This window comes from Rutilus rutilus, assembly GCF_951802725.1.
Source record: "Rutilus rutilus genome assembly, chromosome: 1".
Classification (NCBI taxonomy): Eukaryota; Metazoa; Chordata; class Actinopteri; order Cypriniformes; family Leuciscidae; genus Rutilus; species Rutilus rutilus.
The window spans coordinates 65630951-65656479 of record NC_140209.1 but is presented as its reverse complement, the minus strand read 5'-3'; the positions used below and the strand labels follow the sequence as shown (position 1 = coordinate 65656479).

The following is a 25529-nucleotide window of genomic DNA, read 5'->3' as shown; positions in this document are numbered from 1 at the left end:
CGTCCCAAAGTGCCCCATTGACTTACTATGGCGAAGGTCGGCCCTGAAGCGCGTGTGTTTCTCCTACTATGGTGAATTGCACAGGGGTTTTGTATTGAACATAACTCTGGATCACAGTGTCATAGAGACAAGGGGGCGGGCTCATTTTACTCAGACGACCAATCAGTCTCTCAGGATCATTGTTAAGCTATCAAGCCACGCCCTAGCAACCATTTAGAGCACCATAGCAACAAGTTCCATTGAAAGAGATCAAAGGGATATCCGGATAGAAGTGTCATAGAAACATGAGGGTGGTCTCGTTTTACTCGGGCAGCAAACAGCCAATCATGAATCACTTCAACACTTCCTAGCCCCGCCCTAGCAACCATTGTCAAGCACCCTAGCAACCAACATCCAAAGAGGGATATCTTCCATTCTGAATGTCACAGAAGCGTGGGAGTTGGTTTATATCATTCACACTGACAAGCAGCCTTTGGAGTTTCATCATTGGCAGCTGCCAAGCCACTCCCTAGCAACCAAATAGAGTACCCTAGCAACCGTTTTGCAAGACCTATATCTCTGCATCAGAACATCGTATAGAGATGGTGGTTGGCTCTTTTGACTCATGCTAGCAAACAGGACTTCCAACATGCTACACATGCTAGCTGTGAATAGCTACATGCTAACTGCAATTAGCTTAGGGTAAACATGATAAAAAGAACAACTGTTCTAGCATCATGCTAGTAACATGCTTATTATGCTAGCATCTTGTTAAAACATCCTAGAAAAATGCTAATAATGCTATCATCTTGCTAATAACATGCAAGCAACATGCTAATCATGCTAGTAACATGCTAATCATGCTGGCATCATGCTAACATCTTTTGCTAAAAACATATTAACAACATGCTAAGCATGTTAGAATTTTGTTAAAAACATTAGCAACATGCTAAGCATGCTAGCATCATGTTAATCGTATTAGCAATATGTTAATAATGCTAACATGATTCTAGCAACATGCTAATCATAGTAAATCATGCTACATTGTGATAAATTCTGGTAAATAATGTTAGAAACATGGTAAATCACGGTAAATCATGCTATAATGTGATCATTCGTTGTAAATCATGTTATAAACGTGGTAAATCATACTAGAATGTGGTATATCATGGTGTCACAACATTGTTAATTGTGTTAGCATGTGTCCAGGGCCGAGTTTTGCCACTGCAAGCACCACTCACATTTTCTTCAGGAAATGTACATTCGAGTTTATAGTTATTATTACAGTAAATACATGTAACGTGTAACAATAAAGTGTAACCAAAAAACCTGTAAAAAAATACATTTATCAAGTTGTGTTTGTTTCATATGGTTTTAAAAAACTTTATTTTCTACAAGTTTAAAAACTTTAATGTGGTTTGTGTAAAAAAGTAATAACATATTGTCCTTAAACACCCATATATGTGAGACTACATCTGAATTACGTTAAACAAAATTGCAATTACAATTATCATTTTAAATTAGAATAATAAATAAATAAATGCTCATTATGTTTATTTTTTCCAGGTCAGTTTATGTTAAATTCGATCTGGAGAAACTCAACAAGCTGAACATGACAGAATCATCTGAGCAGAAAAGAGAAACTAAGAGCATCAACATTGTGCCGTCAGTCATTATTACATCAGGACTGAAACCACATGAACTACTGGAATCTCATCAAATGAATGGTTGTTGTTTTCAGTGGAAAGAGTTTCTCATTTCCCCAGATTAGTGTGTCAACATGCCCCATTACTAGATCAGTGTGTGTTGTTAATAATGCGCTGTTTTCCCCTGTGCAATAACAGTGAACATGAGAGTGATAATTTGTGTGGAGAAATGAAGCAGATGTTGACTGGAGTAAAGTGTGAGTTCTGCTCTCGGCCTCATATCTGGTGTCGTCAGACCTCAGGTGTGAATAAAGCTGAAATGAATGAAACACTCGGCTGATGTTTGTCTCTCTACTGGAGTCACACACAGATCTAGTTTAGCAGAAGGAAAATCTAATGAGAAAGAGGACAATCACTGCTTTGACTAGTTGTCTGTGAAGAACTCAATATTCTTATTGATCTTTGATGTCTGAAAGTGAATATTAGTTTTGTTTGATTTGTTCTTGTAAATTACAAAAATAATAGTTGAACAGAAAATGATTGCGTCATTGCTTTAATAGTGCAAAATATGAAAATAATGCAGATATTTATTAACATTTTGTCTTGTGCAAAACTAATACACTTGAAGCACATTCTGACATTTATTTCACTGAAATGAAAAGAGTGAATCAGTTTAAATCATCCATTAACATCTAATGATCAAAAACACAACGCTGCCTAAACAGATTACAGTCCAATAAACAGACTTACAAAGAGTAACAATCAAGTCAGCCTTTATTTCAAAGTCACCTCATTTACAAATATTACATAGAACATTGTTCTGGTGATTTATCATTTCATAAACAGAAAACACAGCAGATTATCAGAGATCAGCATTAAATCTCTTTCATAAAGAAACTCAACATGTACAAAATGGAAACTGAACTCACACACAGTTTTACTTCAATGAAAATCTGATGTTATATGTAATAATTCAAGATCCCAAAGCAAATATGTGGGAGTTTAACATGATTGAATCAAAGATGAAGTTAAATCAAGCGGAGCGCAGAGGTTCATGTCCTCCATCACATGAGTTTCACTTCAGTCGTTTACTGGCCTCTGTTTGACAGCTCTACTGGTTTCAACATTTAACTGTTTTCTGTGTGGCGTTCCCTGCTCTTCACAGGTCAAATGTGCAGCCGAACACAGTGATGGACGAGACTCAACCAACATTTCCAGAGCCGATAAGCAGAAAAGAGTCATATGCGTTCATACATTATATTTAAATGTGACTTAAAGTTTTTGATTGGATGGTTGTGGTTTGCTATTGGTGGATCTCATGTGAGTGACAGGTTTGCCGCGTCACACTCACATTTTCACAAAAACAGTTAAACAACATTGGCTGAGTGATGCAGTGTACATAATCAGTGACATTGATTGCATATATTCATATTTATATGTGGAGCCTAACAGAAGTAATATATTAAGGAGGACAGACGTTAACTGACACTTTATAATGTCTGTTTTTGATCTGCATGAGGGTAAATGACAGATCTTACCGTGACTGTCTCCGGTCACAGTGTCAGCTGCGGGTCTGCGTCTCTTCGTCAAACAGAAAGTGTCTGGATCAGCGCTCGCTTTCTGCTCATTTCTCACTGTTTACAGAGATCATTTATCTGTTTTCACTCATATAGCGGCTGTATACTCGCTGAGAAGAGCGCTTAACCGTCTATATATGTCATATATCCCTGCTGAAGTGACTGAAATCGAAAGAATATCTTCTAATAAACTCTACTGTTACTCGAGTTCGCATGTTTGCTCCACAGACAGTTCATCAAACACACACACACACCCCAGCTGACTGACTGAGACTCTTCGTTGGTTTAAGGATGAATGAGCGCGTCTGCTGCCCTCTGGCGGACTGTTTTAAAACAACACGCTCACACACAGATCTGTAGAATATCCTAAAATGTAAATACAGACCCTTTCCAAAAAATGAGAAAATCATGGAAAAGTTGTATTTATTTCCATAATTCCATTCAAAACGTTAAACTTCCATAGATTATAGATTCAGGGCCCACAACTTAAACGATTTCAAGTATTTAGTTGTTTATTTGTACATAATTTGGGCTTCCAGCTCATAAAATCCACGAAAACAGGATTTCAAAAAATGTGAATACTGTGAAGAAATCAGCCCAAATTTGACAGGGCATGAATGTTTTACACTGAGTGTCACACACTACTCATGTACTAAACTCAAAGCACCTGCACAGGTTTTCCCAGGTGTCATTAAATTGCTTCACTTTGGTTCAGTTGTCTCAGTTAGGAACAATATGGGGAAGACTGCAGACTTGACAGCTGGCCAGAAGACCATCATTGATACCCTCCATAGGATGGGTAAGCCACAAAAGTCCATAGCTAAGGAGGCCGGCTGTTCACAGAGTGCTGTGTCCAAGCATATCAATGGGAAGTCTAGTGGACGGGCAAAATGTGGCAGGAGAAGATGCACCAGCAGAAGAGCTGACCGTGGGCTTCAGCGGATTATCAAACAGAGAAGATTCATCAATCTGGCATCCTAACTGAGACAACTGAACCAAAGTGAAGCAATTTAATGACACCTGGGAAAACCTGTGCATTTAAGACTTGTTACTTGTTTGATTTGGCACAATTATTCGTCATTATCGGATGGGATTATTCCTAATATTCCTTGCTCAGGTTGTTATGAGTGATCCCCAGCTGAAAAGCTTGGACCAGTTTAAAACCTGCATAAAAATAAAAAAAAATCCCAAACACAGCGATCAAGTTTAGTTTTTTTGTGTTCTAGGACTATTATTTCGTATTCATTTGTTTTCTCCTGTTAGTTCTTGTTTTGTCTGATCTTGTCAGTCTCTAGTTTGCTTTAGTTGTTACTCATTTCATTTGAATTACTCGTTATCACGTGTTCATGTGCCCTAATATTGATTCAGATCTTTGACTGGTGTTGTCTTTATATTATGTGAAGCTGTTGCATGTTTTTTTCTTGTGTCATGATGGATTACCTTCTTTGTTTTTGTTAAAGCATAGAACATGTTTTTTAGATCCACATCTTCCTTTGTCAGCCGTGACAACAGCCAGCGGCCTAAGATTGCTATAGGTGGTTTGTTTTGCATGTATTTGTAACATTTGTCAAAAAACAAGAATTTTTGGAAGAGGTCTCCAACATATTACTCGACCTTAGATGTAGATCGGCATCCATTCATGAGGACATGGACTTTGTCTATAAGAACTGAACAAGTTCTAAATGTATTGTCCAGGTTTTCTGAAACCACTTCAATACCCAAAGCTCCAGAAGTTGTGTGGAATCTGGCGTCTGCATTGGAAACACTAGACAGATGTCAGTGCACACTTCTTAATGGATACCAAGCACCAATTATTCAATCAGGAAAAAGGGGACGCCCTCGTTTTGACATATCAAAAGAGCACCTTGAATTCCTTCTTGAATTTGACTTCACTGCTCCTGAAATTGCTAGACTTTTGGATGTGAGTGTCAGAACAATTAGAAGACGAATGAAAGAACTGGAATTATCAGTGAAGTTTTACAGACATTAGTGAGGAGGATCTCCGACGAACTGTGGAAGACTTTCTTGCAACCACTCCCAACTCTGGATACAGAAAGGTCTCTGGATATCTGAGGAGCACAGGCATAAGGTATGGCAAATAAGATGCTTACTATATTGTGCTCCAAACATATGTTCTTAACCTACAAGTTTTACTTAAGAGATAAAATAACTAAGTAAACAAACTTGCATTATCACTTGTACAGAATCTATCTTTAGTTCAATATCCTGAACTATACTTGCCATGCATTTAGTGTTATGCTTTTCCCCCCCAAAAGGATCCCTCAGCAAAGAGTCCGAGCAACTCTCCGATCCATTGATCCTATTGGAAGTGTCTCACGAGGCCTTGAGGTCCTGCTCATACCTAGAAGACCCGACTCCGTTCCCTCGCCACTGTCACTTTGGCACATAGATGGAAATCACGAGCTTGTGAGGCAAGTCTTTGTTTACTTCATAATATTCAATAATGTAAAGAATTTTAAATTCAACAAATCGACAAATAAAAAAACAAACCACTGTTCAGCTGTACATCATGGAGACAATACAAGTTTAGAAACAAAAAGTCTTACAGACTTTCAATATTGAAATTAAAATGAGTAATCAAATTAATAGATGGCACAATTTGGGATACAGTGTCTTTTATTTATGATGATGGTACATATTTGTTTAATAGTAGTACATTAGTTGATCAGTTTCCCTTTTCCATCAATTAAAAGCAAACTTTGTTCCAAAAGAAATTTCAGTTTTATAATGTATTGTTCCAGCACTATACTAGGAAGACATTTATTTGTGAAAATGTTTTTTTTTTTTTTACTGATCATTATGCAAATGGTTATACATATTTTATAATGTTATATTTGAGCTATGTGTAACGAAAATGTAAACTAACCTTTTTCATTCTTTTAGTTTTCCTGTGTCAGTTACACATTATGATTGTGGGGAATTATGGAAGTTGACATGATGAGAAGGCCAAGAATGGTAATCCATACTCAGAATTTGTCCTCTGCATTTAACCCATCCAAGTTAGTGCACACACACACACACACACACACACACACACACACACACACACACACACACACACACACACACACACACACTGTTCCTTTGGAATAATTGTTATTTTGCTGTTCTCATTTTAGATGGCGAATAATTGTCCATGGAGGAATTGATGTATAGCAGGAAAATCATGTGTCTTCAAGCAAATACTAACAACAAAGCCTTAATGGTGCTTCAGTGTTTTCTGGAGGCTGTACAGAGTCATGGATTGCCTGTTCGTGTCCGAAGTGACAAGGGTGGAGAAAATGCTGATGTTGCTCGGTTGGAATTTTAACTTTCAATATTTATTTATTTTTCAACTTACAATCTCATCCCCTGTACTTAACAGGTGCGTGCTATAAGATATGGAATGAGATGTTCATATTCATGATGTTGTTGTTTTTCCTACATTACTAACACAACCAACATCGTACCTTTAATTCTTCCTTTTTACTTGGCAGAAACAGGAGCATGATCACAGGCAGAAGTGTGCACAATCAACCAGTCGAGCGATTACGGCGTGACTTGTGGTGCTCTGTTCTCAGCAACTGTTATGCAGCCTTCCCTCATCTGGAGGACTCTGGCTTTCTAGATCCCAACAATGACCTGCACATCTTATGTCTACAATATGTCATGATTCCCAGGATAAATGCACACCTTAATATTTTCAGAATTCACCCTCTTTCTTCACAAGGCCACAAATCTCCTCAGCAACTGTGGATTTCAGGACAAATTTCAAGTACAGGAACATTGTGTGATCAGGTGGAGTAAGCCTTGATAGAGGGGTATTTCTGGATTTAAAATATAAATAAATTATTCAATATTTTTTCACAAAATCCTTATAAGTTTTTTCCCTCTGTTATTTCAGTTGGGATCTGATCAGCTGAGCATTGACTGGGATGGACCGGTCGTGACCGAGATTGATGAAGAATCAACAGTTTCTGTTCCAGAACCCCTTCCTTACTTCGGGAGGTTGTGGCCAAATTACAGGACAGTATTGACCCTCTCATGCACAGTAACACATTTGGCATGGAGGTTTACAAGGAAGCTGTGAGAGTTGCCTCTGCTTGCACATTTGATTGATTTTGTTTAATTGCTTGATGTATTGTTAACAGCAAGTAACTGTAATTACTTTGTGCTGTAAATAATGTGTATAGAAACAGATGTTTGATTACTGTTTTATTCCCAGCTGCTTAAGAGCATATACAGAAGCAGCCCCTTTACAGTGGTGATGACAGTCAGAATAACATTGATCATTTCGTTTCCACTGCTTAAAAAAACTAAAACAAAAAACACGATCATCACCTGTAACTGTTTGTAATGTCTGGCATTAGCAACTACATACAACATATGTAGCTAAATAGCTTAAATAAAAATAAAAATAAAATCGTGAATGTGTCAGAATCATTTATAAAATAAGTTTTCTATAACTTTAATCAAAATGGGTTTTTTTTTATTTATTTTTTTATTTAGGGTAATTGACCAATTAGAAGCCTGAAAATTGCAGGACCCTTGGGAAGCGTTTTGACGTCTCAGGGCAGCGCCTCATTTCAGCGGTACAATGCAGAGACGTCGCTTTCCGAAAGTTGCAGTTATTTATTTATATCTTAATATGTATGAAGTTGATGATATATTTACAATGTTTTAATGTTTAAAAGCATACCATTTTATTGCTTGCTGGGTCTAGGCTACAAGCTCATTATAGTCTACCATAACTTATTTAAGCCTTGTTTATACTCTCGCCTGGCTCCGCAGCGCGAGTCTCTGCAGAAACGGACAAGCCATTAGCAAACAGGTGGAAGACGTGACGGAGAAGGTGCTTTCTCTGCAACATGGGCGGATCTACAGGGGGGCAAGGGGGGGCAGGTGCCCCCCCACTCTAGAGCCTTGCCCCCCCAGCTGCCCCCCTAACTTTGATGATCCAAAAACTGTACTTAGAAAAACAACCCACCACTATGTCTAATACATTTACCAAAAGTGAACAATTTAATTTTTAATTTTAAATGTATTATTCGCCCCTCCCCCTGCCTCTCAAATAGTTACGTCCCTGATTCAAACGTGCAGAGCGGCGTTCGCTCAGTCTGGCTCACACACAGCGAGTCTGCTGCGGTGCGGTGGTCCTGCAACCCGACTAGACTGAGCTGCCCCTGACAGAGCCTCTGAAGGTGAAGTGAGTTTCCCCAGGTGTAGTTTAAACACACGTTTAACTTAAAGTTACATTTGTAATGAATGTATTGTATGCTAAAGACGATTCAGCATCAGCAAAAACAGCGAGTCTATTACGTTAGCCAAAATCAGCGGTCAAATCGCTCCCTCGTGATTTGTAAGAGCACTCTTCCCTTTGATTAGCCTAATTTTGATTTTAGTAAAGACAAGAACAGCTTAATAAAAAATATAAAATATTGAGGGGCAGCGCTAGGGCTGGGCTAAGGCTTAAGCCCCGAATGTTTTTAGTAAAGCCCCGAATATGTTGTTCAATTGTCTTTCTCACAGAGCAAAGCAATTAATCAGAAAAAACAAATGTGAATAAGATTACAGCGGCCGCGATTACCTAATCATGAACAGTGCATATTAAATTTTTATTTATTTTTTCCCATTGCATTGAAGGTACTTTTGACGTGCTTTTGCAGCGTTGAGCATTGTAGCCAATCACAGACATGTCTGTTGATCACATCGGCCAATCAGAGGCGTTTAAATGAGTCGCTGTGCTGAAGGTGTGTTTTGCGCGAGCTCACCGAGTTCACGTTCGCAAACCTGTCATTATTATTGGCAATAAACTTAAGATGCAAATAAGAGATTCACTTGATATTATTATTGATGCTGCTCTGATGCACTACATTACGAAACGCTCTGTTTGTTGTTAGGAAGACTAAAAGTTCAGTGGTCTAGCTCAATGTCAAAATGATTAAATAAGTTAACGAATGCCTGGTAAAATGTAAGTAGAATTTTTATGTTTTATATTTGACTGTTTTACAATAGAAAAGTTCAACTACCGAGACAAGCAACGTATATTTTGGGCTTCGTGTGCACATCTAAACGATCAAATATGTCAAAATGGCTGTCTTGGAGATTCACTAAACAGTTTATTCACTTAAATACAGTTTATGTCTTAAATATGGGGGGGTTTGGCGCAATGGATAAGACACATGCCTTTGGTGTGAGAGACCCGGGTTCGAATCCACTGTGACACACCAATGTGTCCCTGAGCAAGACCCTTAACCCCTAGTTGCTCCAGAGGCGTGCGACCTATGACATATATAGCAATTGTAAGTCGCTTTGGATAAAAGCGTCAGCTAAATGAATAAATGTAAATGTAAATGTAAATGGGCGTTAATAGTTGGGAGAAAATATGATGCTTAATAATGATTAGATCTGCATTTGGTCTTAAAGGGGCAGCAGTCTATTAAACCTGCTGACGATTGCTCCATTAATGTGAACCAAACAAAGAGAAAATCAGTCGCAGCTCTTGAATGAATAATTTTGGCTTTTATAACTTTAATCTGTGATAACCTATGCAGTGTTATTTTAAATCTGACTTTATTAGATGTCTTTTTAGCCCATATTACTCCTGGACAGTAATGCCGACATTACTGAAATTAAAGCACTGGGTATATAATTTGTATATTTGTTTGTTTACTTTTTTTGTTTGACCATGTGTTTGTACTTTGTTTTTGGTGTCCTATGTCTTCTGTATATAAAACACAATATAAAACACAAAACCCTGCACCCTTCTGCATAACATGCATGTTTTATTTGTTTTGTTAAAGCATTGCTTTTTCTTTTGCTATAAATATTTATTTTACATTTCAAAATATAAAGCAATATTAAATGTGTTCATAATAGTTTTTTCCCCCTTTTTTTTTATATAACAAAAAGAACCGATAAGAATACCGTACCGGATCGATAAGGAGTATTGGTAAGAGTAGTAATACCGTTAAAACCTTAACGATACCCATCCCTATTGGCAGCAACGAATTAAAAGTTATGGCCAATTTAACTGCGATTTAAATTCAGTATATATATTTCTGCCATATGTTGCCACCCCTCAAAAATTCCTGCCCCCCTCTCGCCACCCCATAAATATTTTTCTAGATCCGCCACTGCTCTGCAATCAAAGGTTGAGAACCTGGAAAAGGAAAACCGGTTTCTCAAGGAGAAATGCAGCGGATTGGATAGCTACAAACGCAGATGGAATCTCCTCCGTGTAGCCGGGATACCTGAGCGAGAAGGGGAAAACGTCAAAATGGTTGTCATTGAGCTGTTCAGGAACCTCTCTCCACACTCCGCGGAGAAACTACAGGACATGGTCGACATCGCGCATAGACTTGGCCCCAAGCCTGGAAACTCCAACCCTCGGCGGATCATCGTCCAGTTCTTATCCCGCACATGTCGTGATGCAATATGGACAGAAGCCAAACGATCCGAGCTGCTGAAACAGAAAAAAATTCGGATCTTGGAAGATCTCACTCAGGAAGACAAGGAGGCGAGAAACAAACTCTGGCCACTCGTCGAAAAGGCAAGAAGGGAAGGAAAAAAAGCTGGGTTTAATGGGCCAGTTGCTTTTATTAACGGGAAGACAATTTCTGTGTATGACATTCAGTATGCCTCTTACACTGTGATTTTGCTTAAAAAAAAAAATAAAAAAAAAAAATAAACATTCGATCTCTTCTTTTTCTCTTTACCATTATATTTTTATAAATACTACTTTTTTTTTTATGGGTCCACTAAAGGGCGTGTTGACCTTCCCAAGCTTTATTGGGAATTCGAGCTTTATGCTCTGCATATCTTCTAAAGAAGTTGAAAAATAGTTCCAAAATGAAAGTTGAACCGACGTCTTTGACGTCGTCTGGCCGTGAATTCCACGTCTTTTCTGCGCGTCCCTGGACGTCTAAATGGGTTTATTTTTTTAGTTCTTCTGGATGTTTATAAGATATATATATATAATCCTGCATATAAAATACTCACACCCATATTGTGTAACATCGTGAAAGGCAATCATTAAGGCTATTTTTACACATCTGAACTTGACAAAGGTTCGAAAAAGGTCCAAAATCGGTCCGGTCAGACCTGAACGTCTATAAAACCGTTTAATCACGTGTACATCAACACATTATTTGTGGACTGAAGCAAAAAATAGTGCTATAATTTAGCACAACATTTTATTGTGAATATTACATTTGAAATGTCAAGTCTATTTGTATAGCACTTTTCACAATACAGATTGTATCAAAGCAGCTTCACAGTATTAAATTAAAATAAAATGTCTTCCAGTTGTTAGATATAATACAATGTGGTAAATTCTGTGGTAATGGCATTTTCTCTAACAGTTTCACATTAAGCAGACATTAATCAAACCAGAATATAACAAAAGTACAGGAACAGTCAACACATTCTATTCTTAGAGTCTTTCTATAATATTCCATCATTGAGGAATAGAAGTCAGAGCTGTGGCAGTACTAAGTTTCAGTTACTAACAGTCTTGCATTACTGTTAAACAGCCATAAATAAAAGTTTTTAGAGTCTACGAAGTTTATGAACCAAACCATAGGTTTTTGTTTTATGGCTCATTTTAAAATCCACCACCCTCAGCTGTTCCTGGAGCGTTCTTCAGGTGTTCCTCTCCACTGCTGCATCAATGTCTGAGTCTGTAGCATTTGGGCTCCACCTCATCACAGCATCTGAGGAAAGAGAATATGGTTTAAAAAAAAAGAAAAAGGCTAATTTCTAGGTAAATGTACTTTTTTTTTTTTTTTTTTTTAATGTTGGAAAATAACCATGTTATTTTACTGCATAATAATCTTATGCCAATAAAAGATGTTCTGCATTATATGTGTTCGAATAGTGAAAAAAACAAAAAACAAAAACAGCATTTGCCCTCTTCAATACTGAGCCCTTAAGAAAGACCCTTCACTAGGTGTGTAACTGTAAAAGTGAAAAGGACATTTCTGATAAAGACAGATGGTCTTTTAAAGAATGTCCCCGGAATAGATAAAAGTTAACAATAAAAATGACATTAATATTAGACAAGGAACAAGAGATTTTTTTTTTTAATGTCATAAGGCCAAAATTACCTTGAATTACATCGTACAAAGTGTAGCGTTGAATGACTTCTTTTGAATTTGGCCACCACTTCTCATATTGAAAACCGCCATTAGAGCATTTGACATGATTCTGTGAAAGAAATTACACAGGATTACTTCACCTCAAAAAAAATAAAAAAAATAAAATCCAAGTAAAGGTCATTTTAGGGGAGACTGAATTGACAATGAGCGAAAACAATGGTGTCAATAATCATTCAATACTTGGTTAAATACTTGTACTTCTAACAAAGGTTGACAACAAACTCCAAATAAGCCAGTGTTTTAAACACACCATATAAAGTTCGTTAGTTAAATTTTATTTCTGTGTCATGCCAAACATTTGGCCCATCCCACATGGGATTACAAGACACCACAAACTTATTTAGCAAACATCTTCCGGTCGCATATACAAATCATTCGGAGAAATACATGAATACAAATATATACATGCACATATACACACACACACACACAGCATATACAAACAAATCCTCAACTACAGATCATCTCGATAAAGAGCTTTTTTTCCTCTTCTCCCAGGCTCTCTCAAGATAATTGTCTAATTTATGTTTCACATGTGAACAGCCAGCTCAGTCTTTGAGCATCATCCATATTTACCAAATCAATCTATGATTTTATCTTTAAAAAAAAACAAAAAAACAACAACACACTGTTCACAATAATTAGAAATATATAATATTTCTTTCACTTTCAGCTGACATGGGGTAAGCACTCCTTGAGAGTCTGGTGCCAGTTATTTCAAAATGTAAAGATTTGTAAAATGTAAATTCAATATTGGATAGGACAACCCCATGGCTGGAGAAGACCATTAGCACACATACCCTCACTTTTGTGCTCTCTCCCGAATGCAGCGGTCCAGAGGCAAGACAACATTTGGAAATTCTGTTAATGAAAACAAAACACACACAAACTTAAATAAGAGGGTAGTTAAATAAAAACAGTAAACAATATTGTTTTATTTTAACTACTTTGTGGATGTAGCAAAGATTTAGACTTCTTGTAATCCAATTGGACATAGTCAACTATTGTAGCCAACTAGCCATATAATAATCATTCACAATGACTAAATCCAAGGTAGCCAACCCTGGTCCTCGAGAGCCACTCTCCTGCTTGTTTCCAAACTATTCCTGCCCTACTTCCTGCTGACTAATAATGGATCAGGTGTGTTGAGTCAGTCAGAAGCTGGAAGGGCAGGAATTGTTGGAAAACAAGCAGGGCAGTGGCTCTGGAGGACCAGGGTTGGCTACACCTGGTCTACATATTTTAAATTGTGAAGTGATAAGACTGCTGTTCAAATATACACTTCACAGTGTAATACTGCATTAGTTACTATAAAATTAGCTGGCTGTACTTTAGCTTTTTCTTGAGCAATGACAGACATTATAGGCTCTATATTTGTAACTGTATGAACAATTATTTAGAAAAATGTATGTTTGCATTTAAGGTATATTGTGTATAAAATAAGATGCAAATCGCAAAGTTCTCACATAAAATGGGGTGTCCTCTGGGACTGGGATGATAATGCAGAATTTGGAACTGGAGACATTAAAAACAAATGGGTGAAAAATATTTAAGGTAAGAAAGGACACTTTAATCAAAAAACACCATAACTATATGGTAAAAAAAAAAAAACACACACCTTTATGAAGGACATTAAACAAGAAACAAATGCAATGTCTCTTTGGTTCTGCCAGATGGCCTGGAGAAGGATTCCTGAATTCTACGTCTGACAGATGGCTGTTCGTTATGTGACCCTGAAAGAAAAATGGAAACTTAATGTAATTTCGTCAAGTACAACAAACAAAATCACGTTTTAAACATTTCACTTAAGTGATTACAAAATTGGTAATCTTAGAGTATGGTTAGAGAGCAACTTTGTAACAGAGCAAACCTGAGCCAAACACATTAACTGCCTTAATATAGAGAGCACATTAAACTGCCCTCCAAGTGACAATAATACACTCACAATAAATTTCAAATATGATCAAAAACTGAAGATTCGTTCTTTGCATACAGACAGGATTTATATTCATTATGCAAAAAAGCACGGCCATAAAGCATTACTTAAGTATTTAAAGCTGAGGCCATAGGTGAGGAATCAGGTAAAGTTAGTCTCCTTCCTGATACTCGACTATTTTCATTGTGCATTAACCTCACCTGCACAAATAGTTGATTTTATGGTAGTGTAAGATATAAACACACTAAATCACATAAACGTTTTGGGATATTATGTTAACATTTATGGAAAACACCTCCTGACTCATGAAATATCCGAAATGGTCCTAACTAATAAACGGTCCGTAAGCAAAACGAGTAGCGAGTTCCGCTTTCATTTTTTTTTTTTTTTTACCATTCGCTGCTGGGCAAATATTGCGGTCGCGCCAGCGCGACCTATAACAAAATTTGGTCTCACCGGCAGAAAAAAATTAGCCTGGTTCTACCAGACTCTCGTACATTTAATTTGTATTTGTAAACTCTTTGTAACCTAAAGAGTCTGTCCCCTCTCCATTGACAAGCGTTAACTTCATTGAAGGCGGATACTCTGTTAAGCATAGAATGTCTAATGTTACATTTATAATACAAAATGTACTTACCCAACAGCAGATTTTTAGTACTTCGGCAACACAACAATGCACCCTCAAATCCTGCTCGCCTCGTGGTTGCTATGCGTGGTTGCAGAGCCCGTCTGGTCTGGTGGTTGTTGAAAAACGGGAAAATGGCTGCTTTATCGCGAGATAATATATCATATCGTTGGATTTTGCAATATCGCGAGATTTGCTACAACATCAGTGGCACAGTTATGACCTGTAAAGCACGTCAGTGTACGTCTTTTAGTGTACGAACCTCTTAAAACTACTTGGGGCACTTAAATTAATGATTGCAGTATCAACCAGTGTATAATTGCATATTTCATAAGGATTTCATAGAGGGTCATGATGGACTATAAATGCACGTGTAAAGGACGTCACCTACTGGACGTCCACTTAAAACGACTAAAATGCAGTGGCTTTGCAATCACTTAATCATACTGGGCACTTTGTGGTTATAATTTATTTAAACAAGATAAAGTAAATATACTTTGTATACAAATCGTGTATTTCATATAAAGATAATTCCTGTTTTTTTCTGTCTTGCTAGACGTGTAAAGGACGTCAGTGGACGTATATTCACAGCCTGACTAGACGTGTAAAAGACGTCAGTGGACGTCTTCACAACCTCTTAAAATCTAATTGGGCAATTAAATTAATTATTGCAGTATTAACCGCATGCAAGGATTAAGCACAGCTTTTGCATATTTCACAAGGATTTCATAGAAGGTCATGAATGCACGTGTAAAAGACGTCGCCAGGTGACGTCCTCTCACCCCATACACTCTTTATTGAACTACACGTAGCTAAAAGTCAAAATAACAATTATACATGCAACCCCAGAGAACTGTAGACATGTACAAATGTATCTGAATGCATTTTTAGGAAATGTTCGGTGTTACATATTTTTACCGATTTATGCCGTCCTACCGCGACTATTTTTGGCCAGGGACACGACGTTGCCGTCGGACCAATGTTTGCTGGGAGGTTAAGGCCGTGTGTCCACCAAAGCGTTTTTACTCGCGGCTGGCGTGTTTTTTCAATTGTTTTCAATGGGAGCGCCGCGTTTTTAAAACGCCATGAGCGTAACGAGGCGCTGAGCGTCTTTTTCACGCTGAAGCGCTGAGCGTTCGGCGTTTTTTACTGGTCGCCGAGAGTTGAAAAATGTTCAACTTTTGGTAAAACGCAGCGCTCATCACTGTCACTTTTTACCCAACCGTCCAATCACAGTGGAGGAGGGGCGGGACTAATACCACACTGACCAACCGCGTCCGCCACATGATTCTGCTTGTACAACGTCAACAGATAACAACAAGCATAATAACGGAACAAAATCAAGAGCCAGAGAATTTTAATATAGTATACAGTATTAGTATATAGTATTTAATATACATTTTAATATAGACTCAACACAGAAACAAAATATGTGTGAAATGAGATACTAGTAAGACTTTTGCGGATATTCCGTATCATAACAAGCAAAGTGTCTCGGTCTCAACTGAAACAACGCTGCGCTGCCAAAACGCTCTCAAGCGCCCACAGCTGAGCGCTTTTAGCAGAGCGCCTAGCATGCTTGTACAGTGGAATCCTGCTCGCGCGCACCGGGCTTCTGCTCGCGGAGTGCTGTTTTGCTCGAGCAGTGGATTTCTGCTCGCTCGACGAGTCTACAAGACTTTTGACAATTTGGGGGCGGAAACCATGGGCGGAAACCAAGGAGGGCACTGACCCTCTTATGATTGGTAACTTTCATCCTGGAAAATCTTGGGAAATCCTAACCCCGCCCACCTTCTGACGCAGCGCGCGTCACTCAGCTCGCTCTGCTACTCCGGCTATCTCTGTGTATATTTTAGACAACGAAATATGTGATAAAACACCATACTAACTATTTTCGTTTTCATTTAAAGAAATCTTAAACATGATAGCCACACAAATGTGGTTCAGGCAACGCGTATTGATTATATTCACTGCACATTGCCTATTTATATAAAAAAAAACAAAATATAAAACACAAACCTGCCTCTTTTCGTTTTAAATATAATATAAAAACATTAAACATTTTAATATGGTCCAGGCAATATGTGCATTTGTACTAAACAACAGATTTTGCAGTAAACAACATTACAGTTTTTAAAAATTTTACATGCAATTATTACAATTTAAAATGACAAAACTCAACCCAGTCTCTTTTTGTTAAATTTCAGTTTTTATCAATATTAGCCATTATAAAAGTATCCACCTTTTTCTGCTCAGTCTAAACAATGCGCGCTGCCATGACGACGACCCTGGTTGCCTACTTCCGGTTCGTAGCTTGACCTGTAGCCTACTAGCAGCGAGAGAATGAGTTCAAGCTGAAGCTCCTCATGTGCAGTTGTTGGTTGTTTTAACAATTCAAAGAAGATTTCAAACTTTTTAGAAACTGAGTGTTTCGAGCATAAGATAAGAAGGAGATAAGAATTTATTTTCTAAAGAGCCGTGAGTCAAAAGAACCGGCTCTTTTCAGTGAGCTGAGTCAAACGAGCCAAAATGTTTTTCACATCTGTCATGTTAACATGGATAAAAGACAATCTCACAACAACATCACATCCTTTTAAAAATAAAAACAGTACAGTATACAGTAGTCATAACTTAGAATTTTATTATAATTGTATTTCATATATACAATAATGTAATTTTTACTTGTCCATAACAACCCCAAAACTTGCCTGCTTGCCTTGCACATCTAATTAATGGGCAAAGTTTTCCGACTTTTTTTCTTATGCTTTAGTTTTAACGCAGCTAACCACTCTAAACGTTTACTTTATTGAATGTATCTGATACGGAACCGGACATGGGCATTATCTTCTTCTTATCTTATGCTCGAAACACTCAGTTTCTAAAAAGTTTGAAATCTTCTTTGAATTGTTAAAACAACCAACAACTGCATGAGGAGCTTGAACTCATTCTCTCGCTGCTAGTAGGCTACAGGTCAAGCGCTACGAACCGGAAGTAGGCAACCGGAGTCGTCGTTATGGCAGCGCGCATTGTTTAGAGCAGAATAAGGTGGATAAGTAAAAGGTATAAGAAGCTATACAAATAAAGCAAACAATTCAGTCAAACATACAAAGTCAGCGCTCTAGTCTAACCATACAACGGTAAAGTTAAATAGCTTATATGTATAGCTTTATTTGTATAGCTTCTTATACCTTTTACTTATACTTTTATAATGACTAATATTGATAAAAACTGAAATTTAACAAAAAGAGACTGGGTTGAGTTTTGTCATTTTAAATTGTAATAATTGTATGTAAAAATTGTAAAAACTGTAATGTTGTTTACTGCAAAATCTGTTGTTTAGTACAAATGCACATATTGTTTATGTTATTAAACATAAACAATATGTGGACCATATTAAAATGTTTAATGTTTTTATATTATATTTAAAACGAAAAGAGGCAGGTTTGTGTTTTATATATATATATATATATATATAAATAGGCAATGTGCAGTGAATATAATTAATACGCGTTGCCTGAACCACATTTGTGTGGCTATCATGTTTAAGATTTCTTTAAATGAAAACGAAAATAGTTAGTATGGTGTTTTATCACATATTTCGTTGTCTAAAATATACACAGAGATAGCCGGAGTAGCAGAGCGAGCTGAGTGACGCGCGCTGCGTCAGAAGGTGGGCGGGGTTAGGATTTCCCAAGATTTTCCATGATGAAAGTGACCAATCATAATGCTGCGTTCACACCAAACGCGAATCTGCGTCAAAATTCGCGCCTGCCGCGTCTAGTTACACGCGTGACCACTTTGTGTACATTCGCGCGTCAAATCAAAAGTTTGAAGCGAAATTTACGCGCGTCAAAGGCGAAGTCAGGGGGCGAAAGTTTCTAAGCTGTTGGCGGCCATCTTTTTTAGATGTTTATCGAGCATTAGCAATAGCATTAATCGAGAGAGTCACCGCTCTTATATGATCTGAAGAGCAGAAACAGCTGCGTAGGGGACATCGTCGCTGTACTCGGGTCCACCAAAACCTCCAGAGGGTTTCAGGAGTTTCACAATTTGCTCCAGGAGGTAGGTTTGGTGGACCTAACGGTGAGGACGCTGACGAGGACAGCGTAGGCCGTATAAAGCCTCGGCCTCGAGTGGTCGCTGCCTGACGAGCCCGCGCTGTAAAGCCCGGCGCGAGGTTCACCCTCTCCCGCACCTAATCTGTCATTTATTTTTGTTTTGATAATAAATGGAGGCAGCCTCCAAAAGTGAAACCTGTCCTGTTATTTTTTTTGAAAAGTTTTTATACACTTAATTGTGTTTGGTGTCTTTACATTAGATTAATAAAGTTTCATATAGGCTAATCTAGAATAGATATGTAATAAATAGCATTCAATACAAATGAGTAGGCTATCTCTCATATTGAAATCGAGTTTTTATGTGAAAGATTTGCTTTGTTGTGCATTTTAGTCATATTACAAAATAATTTATTGAGGCCAAACATAAAATAACATTAAACTGTCAGTTCACCACGTGACAGCAGCAAGCAGGCAGGCTCCTGATTGGTTAACGCGGCGCGAATTGACGCAGAAGTTCAGATTTTTCAACTCGGGCGGCAGACGCGAATTCGCGTCAAACGCGTGATGCACAAAAAGCACAATTCGCGCTTAACGCGCGAAACGTGCCAGACGCTCAATTCGCGTCTAGTTCGCGCGAATGAGGCGAATTCGCATCTACCGCGCCGCGCTAAACGCCTCATTCGCGCCGCAAGACCTCCAGACGCGCGTAAACGCGTCTTACCATTGACTTAACATTGAAATCACTCGCGCCAGACGCAGATTCGCGTTTGGTGTGAACGCAGCATTACTGTGCGTTCACACCGGACGCGAAAATGCGTCAAAATTCGCGCCTGCCGCGTCTAGTTATACGCTTGACCACTTTGTGTGCATTCGCGTGTCAAGAGCGAAATTGACGCGCGTAAAATCAAAAGTTTGAATCGAAATTTACGCGCGTCAGAGGCGAAAGTTTCGAAACCTGTTGGCGGCCATCTTTTTTTAGATGTTTATCGAGCATTAGCATTAGCATTAATCGAGAGAGTCACCGCTCGTATATGCTCTGGAGAGCAGAAACAGCAGCGTAGTGGACATCGTCGCTGTTCTCGGGTCCACCAAACCCTCCGGAGGGTTTCAGGGGTTTCACAATTTGCTCCAGGAGGTAGGTTTGGTGGACCTAACGGTGAGGACGCTGACGAGGAAAGCGTAGGCCGTATAAGCCTCGGCCTCGAGTGGTGGTCGCTGCCTGACGAGCCCGCGCTGTACAGCCCGGCGCGAGGTTCACCCTCGCCCGCACCTAATCTGTGATTTATTTTTGTTTTGATAATAAATGGAGCTGCAGCCTTCAAAAATGAAACCTGTCCTGTGATTTTTTTTTTTATACACTAAATTGTGTTTGTTGTCTTTACATTAGATTAATAATGTTTCATATAATCTAGAATAGATATGGAATAAATAGCATTCAATACAAAATGAGTATCTCTCATATATTGAAATCGAGTTTTATGTTTTTATTTGCTTTATTGTGCATTTTTAGTCATATTACAAAATAATTTATTGAGGCCAAACATAAAATAACATTATAAACTGTCACTTCACCACGTGACAGCAGCATGCAAGCAGGCTCCTGATTGGTTAACGCGGCGCGAATTGACGCAGAAGTTCAGATTTTTCAACTCGGGCGGCAGACGCGAATTCGCGTCAAACGCGTGAATGCACAAATAGCACTAATAAAATCATTCGCGCGTAAAACGCGCTTAACGCGCCAGACGCTCAATTCGCGTCATTCGCGCGAACTTGACGCGCGAATTCGCGTCTACCGCGCCGCGCTAAACGCCTCATTCGCGCCGCAGGAATTTTTTACGCGCGTAACGCGTCTTTGCATTGACTTAACATTGAAATGACTCGCGCCTGACGCGCTAAACGCGTCCGGTGTGAACGCACCATTAGAGGGTCAGTGCCCTCCTTGGTTTCCGCCCCCAAATTGTCAAAAGTCTTGTAGACTCGAGCGAGCAGAAATCAGCTGAGCGAGCAGAAATCCACTGCGCGAGCAAAACAGCACTCCGCGAGCAGAAGCCCGGTGCGCGCGAGCAGGATTCCACTGTACAAGCAGAGTTAACCTATGAGCGTATGCCGGGCGCTCGCTCGCAGGCAGCTACCTGTACACCTCTCGGTTGTTGAATTTGTGCGCGAGTACTTTTATCATGCCAGCTGAAGGTTCATTTTTGCGCGTGTGAAATAACATAATGTGCTCGTGAGCATGTCTTACACGCTCATGACATTTGACTAAAAAATAACGCCATAAATAAAGCAGTCAGTGTCTGTCAGTGTTACTCTGAAATCAGAATCAAGGACTGGAAGTTGGAACTAACCTTTATTAATATAGATATAATATATACTTGTATAACTTTTACAATGCATTTTGATTTAAAATGCTTTTATGGCAAATGCCGCTTTAATGGTCATTTCAACACAATAAATAAATGATAAATGAGAGAGAGAGAGATTCATGTTGTTTCAATCCTGATGTAATAATGACTCGAAAAAAATAAACATAATGAGCATTTATTTTTATTTTTTTCTGATTTAAAATTATAATTGCAATATTTTTAACATAATTCAGATGTAGTCTCACATATAAAGGTGTTTGAGGACAATATGTACTATATTCTTTTGACGTAAACCACATTAGTTTTTAAACTTGTAGAAAATAATATAAAAGTTTTCTAAAACTATATGAAACAAACACGAATACTGCGTACATTTATAAACACTTGATACATGTATTGTTCTCTTACAAGAGGTTCTCTCGTACTGCGTAAGAACTTACGCTTGGGGGAAAGTCTCTTTCCGTGAGATATTGAAGCCAAAAATTATCCTTAATTTTTATATAATGCAAAACGCGTTGCAGCAGCATACAGACATAGGCGAGGCAGCTTGCGCGCCTATTGGCTGCTCTGCGGCAACTGCAGCAGCCTATCGAGAGAGGCCCTCTTGACGCCTTGACCAATGGGGGTGCTTCGCGCCCATTTGCATAGCGTCCCGCCGAAATAGGCGTGGCCTAGGGCTATAAATATAGCGTCGAGAGGCTGGTTCACTGATTTTCATCTCTTCAAGCGGAGCTCACGCATCGCTGGATCCTGAGAGAAGCCGCGCCGTCTGAAGAAGCCTTTCAGCGGGACGAGTCTGCATCGAAGCCGCTGGCCGCGCCGCCTTCTGCTGACATTCCTGCTGCGCTATCACACTAGCACTATATCCTTTACTGCTAGTGTGTTTTCGCCCCGCGAATCACACCCCTTTCTCTCTAAAAGAGCTGTGCGTCTTTTTCAAGATGTCTCGCACTCTAAGATCACACAGCTCTCGCGCTCGCTGACGGCGGATGCCCTCATTACGAGCTGTTGCCTATGACGACTCTAAGGACTCGCATGGCACATTTTCAGAGGCTGCACCCCAGCCCGCTGCGCTGCCGCGCTGTAAAGCGCCGCGCTCAGCGAGGTTCTGAACCTCCTCCTACTGAGACGAGCTCGCCGGTTCGCCCGCCAGCTTCGCCGCCTGCTTCACGAGTCTATCACCCCCGGACAACGGCCGCTGTCTGCCGCCGTTTCCGTCGCGGATGAGCCTGATGATGTGGCATTTACAGAGGAGGACAGCTGCTCTACCCTAGCGTCAGGCAGTGAGGATTGGTCGAGCTCTGTTGATCTCGCACCCCCTGCTCGTGAGTCGTCTGGGAAACGGGCTAATATTGAGTCAGAGCTGACGCGTCTGCTCTCTCAGGCCGTTGAGAGCCTCGGCCTCGAGTGCTCGGCGCCCGTAGAGCCAGCACACTGGATGGCTGTTTCCTTAAAGGGGCCGTGTTGCTAACACCGTCTAGACCCGCGCTGTTTCTTCCTGAAGCTTCACGAAGAACTCGCGAAATCCTGGTCTGCACCCTTTTCAGCCAGAGTGAAAACTTCTGTTTCTGCAGCATTCTCCGTTGTCGATGATGCTAAAAACAGAGGATACCACTCTCTTCCTGCAGTAAGAGGAAGCTGTAGCTGCTCATCTTTGCCCGCCCTCCACTGGACGGCGCGCTAAGACTGCGCTCCCCTCTAAAGCCTGCCGCACCACTTCAGTTCTGCATGGCCGCGCTTACACCGCCGCTGGACAGGCTGCAGCTGCGTTGCACACAATGGCCACGCTACAGGTTTTCCAAGCCAACCTTCTCTGCAAACTCGATGAGGAAGGACTGGAAGCTGTAAGCGTTTCAGATTTGAAAAGCGCTACAGACCTCGCTCTTCGCGCTACTAAATCTGCTGCACAGGCCATAGGGCGGATTATGGCCTCTCTCACCGTTGCTGAAAGACACCTGTGTTTAGCATTTCCTGCCAAAGCGCACTAGCTCCGCGACAGGTCGCTCTAAACAGCCGTCTGCTCGAAGCTCGCAGCCACAGCCCGCCGCCGCCTCACAGCGGCAACGGGCCTCAAAGTCGTCCTAGCCCTTCTAGGAAAACGACGGTGTTCAAGTCTCGCTGCGGCCAGACTTCCACAAAAACTACCAGCTCGCTCAGTTCCAGAAAATGTGACTGTTCCAGCTTATTTAGCAGTAAACAAGTCGGTAACACTGCCCGCTTGCCTGCTTACAAACGCCGTTTCCACGGCAACCCAGATGTATCCCTCAAAGAGTGTATTTCCTGGTATTCCGGCCACGGCCGATGGTGTTATGAGTGTAGGAAAAAATGCCCACTACCTCGTGCTCAGTCCTACACACAAACACAGCTCATCACACAGAGCTTGCGCTCGTGAATGTGCCCACAGCTCAGTGCCCACATACACTGCACACTGCATGTCTCCCGGTTTCTGTAAAACGAAACCAAAACACACACGGTCACAGACCCAGGTTGTGTTCAGTGCTTCCCATGTGCCCGCTATAGCGCGCCCACATGCACTCACAGACATGTCAAACCCCGAAGGGTCTCGCCCGCTCGCCTTCTCTCAGCTACTCGCTGTACCAGAGTTGAGCGCGGGCAGGCTGCCTGCTGTCATCAGCGCGCCCCCCGCCTCGTCTGCCGCAAACACGGCACCTATGTTTCAGCACATAGAAGCTCTTCAGCCGCCACACTGTCACGGCCAGAGCGCAAACTTCATTCAACCCCTAGCTATTCATGCGAATGCATGGGCACAGCTCCCGGGGTGTCAGAATGGGTGCTGAACATTATAAAAAGAGGCTATTCGCTACAGTTTGCTCGACGCCCTCGCCGCTGCGAGGCGCGAGTCGAAACTACGGTAAAAACGGAAGTAGCTCATCTACTTCGAGCCGAAATAGCGAAACTACTGAGCAAAGGGGCCATAGAACCCCTATCTCTAGCTCAGAGCGAAGGGGGCCTGTACAGCAGATATTTCCTGGTACCAAAGAAAGACGGGGGTCTCAGACCCATTTTAGATCTAAGACGGCTGAACAAAGCGCTTTCAAAGCGCCCGTTCAGAATGATCACGACCAGACAAATCCTCTCGCAAATTCACCAGGGGGACTGGTTTGCGTCGATAGATCTGAAAGACGCGTATTTCCAGATACAAATAGCGTCTCGTCACGGGCGATTTTTGAGATCCGCCTTCGAGGGCCAGGCATATCAGTATACAGTCCTACCGTTCGGCCTGTCTTTAGCACCCCGTACATCCACGAAGTGCATGGACGCGGCCCTCGTTCCCCAGAAAATTCGGGGAATGCGAGTTTTGAACTACTTGGACGATTGGCTAGTTCTGGCTCAGTCTCGTACAGAGCTCATAGAACACACGACCATTTTGCTCGAGCACCAGGAAATATCCTTTCTGGGCACAGACCGGAACTCGCTGTCAATGACAGCTCAGTTATCGCCACAACGCACACTGGCCGTTCAGCGCATGACGGAAAGCTTCCGCCGCGGCGCTATGGTCCCGCTCAAACAATTTCAAAGGATGCTGGGCCTCATGGCCGCAGCATCGCCAGTACTTCAGCTGGGCCTCCTTCGGATGCGCCCACTTCAGTTCTGGCTGCAAGCGCGTGTGCCGCGCCGAGCGTGGACTTCCGGTCTTTTCCGCCTCAAGGTCAATCAGAAATGCATTTCAGCTCTGAAACCTTGGACGGCGACCGACTGGTACCGGTCAGGACTAAGCCTGGGGACTTCCTCGAGTGTGAAGGTGGTGTCCACGGACGCCTCCACCTCGGGATGGGGAGCGCTGCTCGAGGGCAGACCGTTCTTTGGCCTATGGTCAGAACGAGAAAAGCTTCTACACATCAACTGCTTGGAAATGATGGCAGTCTACAAAGCGCTCAGGCGCTTCTATCCCCAGATAGCAGGACACCACGTTCTAGTCCGTTTGGACAACATGGCGGTGGTGGCCTTTATAAATCACCAGGGAGGCCTCAGATCCCGAACCCTTCACAGGCTGACGGAACACCTCCTGGTTTGGGCCCAGCATGATTTGCGCTCACTGAGAGCAGCTCATGTGCCCGGCCACTTGAATTTGGGACCAGACAGACTGTCCAGGAACAACGTTCCAGCAGGAGAATGGTCCCTACACCCACAGACAGTCCAATTGCTGTGGAAGAAGTTCGGCAAAG

General features: G+C 40.8%; 1 long non-coding RNA gene across 2 annotated transcripts; it reads right to left on the bottom strand.

The window, feature by feature from the left end:
* Nucleotides 1-11857: 11857 nt before the first annotated feature.
* On the bottom strand, nucleotides 11858-15027 carry LOC311296632. 2 transcript variants are annotated; one of them, XR_014628642.1, is made up of 5 exons: nucleotides 14934-15027; nucleotides 13979-14093; nucleotides 13827-13875; nucleotides 12310-13221; nucleotides 11858-11916 (listed from the first exon to the last, which is right to left on the bottom strand). It is a non-coding gene; the product is annotated as an uncharacterized lncRNA (long non-coding RNA). The 2 variants fall into 2 exon arrangements; XR_014628643.1 differs by lacking the exon at nucleotides 14934-15027 and having other exon boundaries at nucleotides 13979-14263.
* Between the last annotated feature and the right edge of the window lie 10502 nt (nucleotides 15028-25529).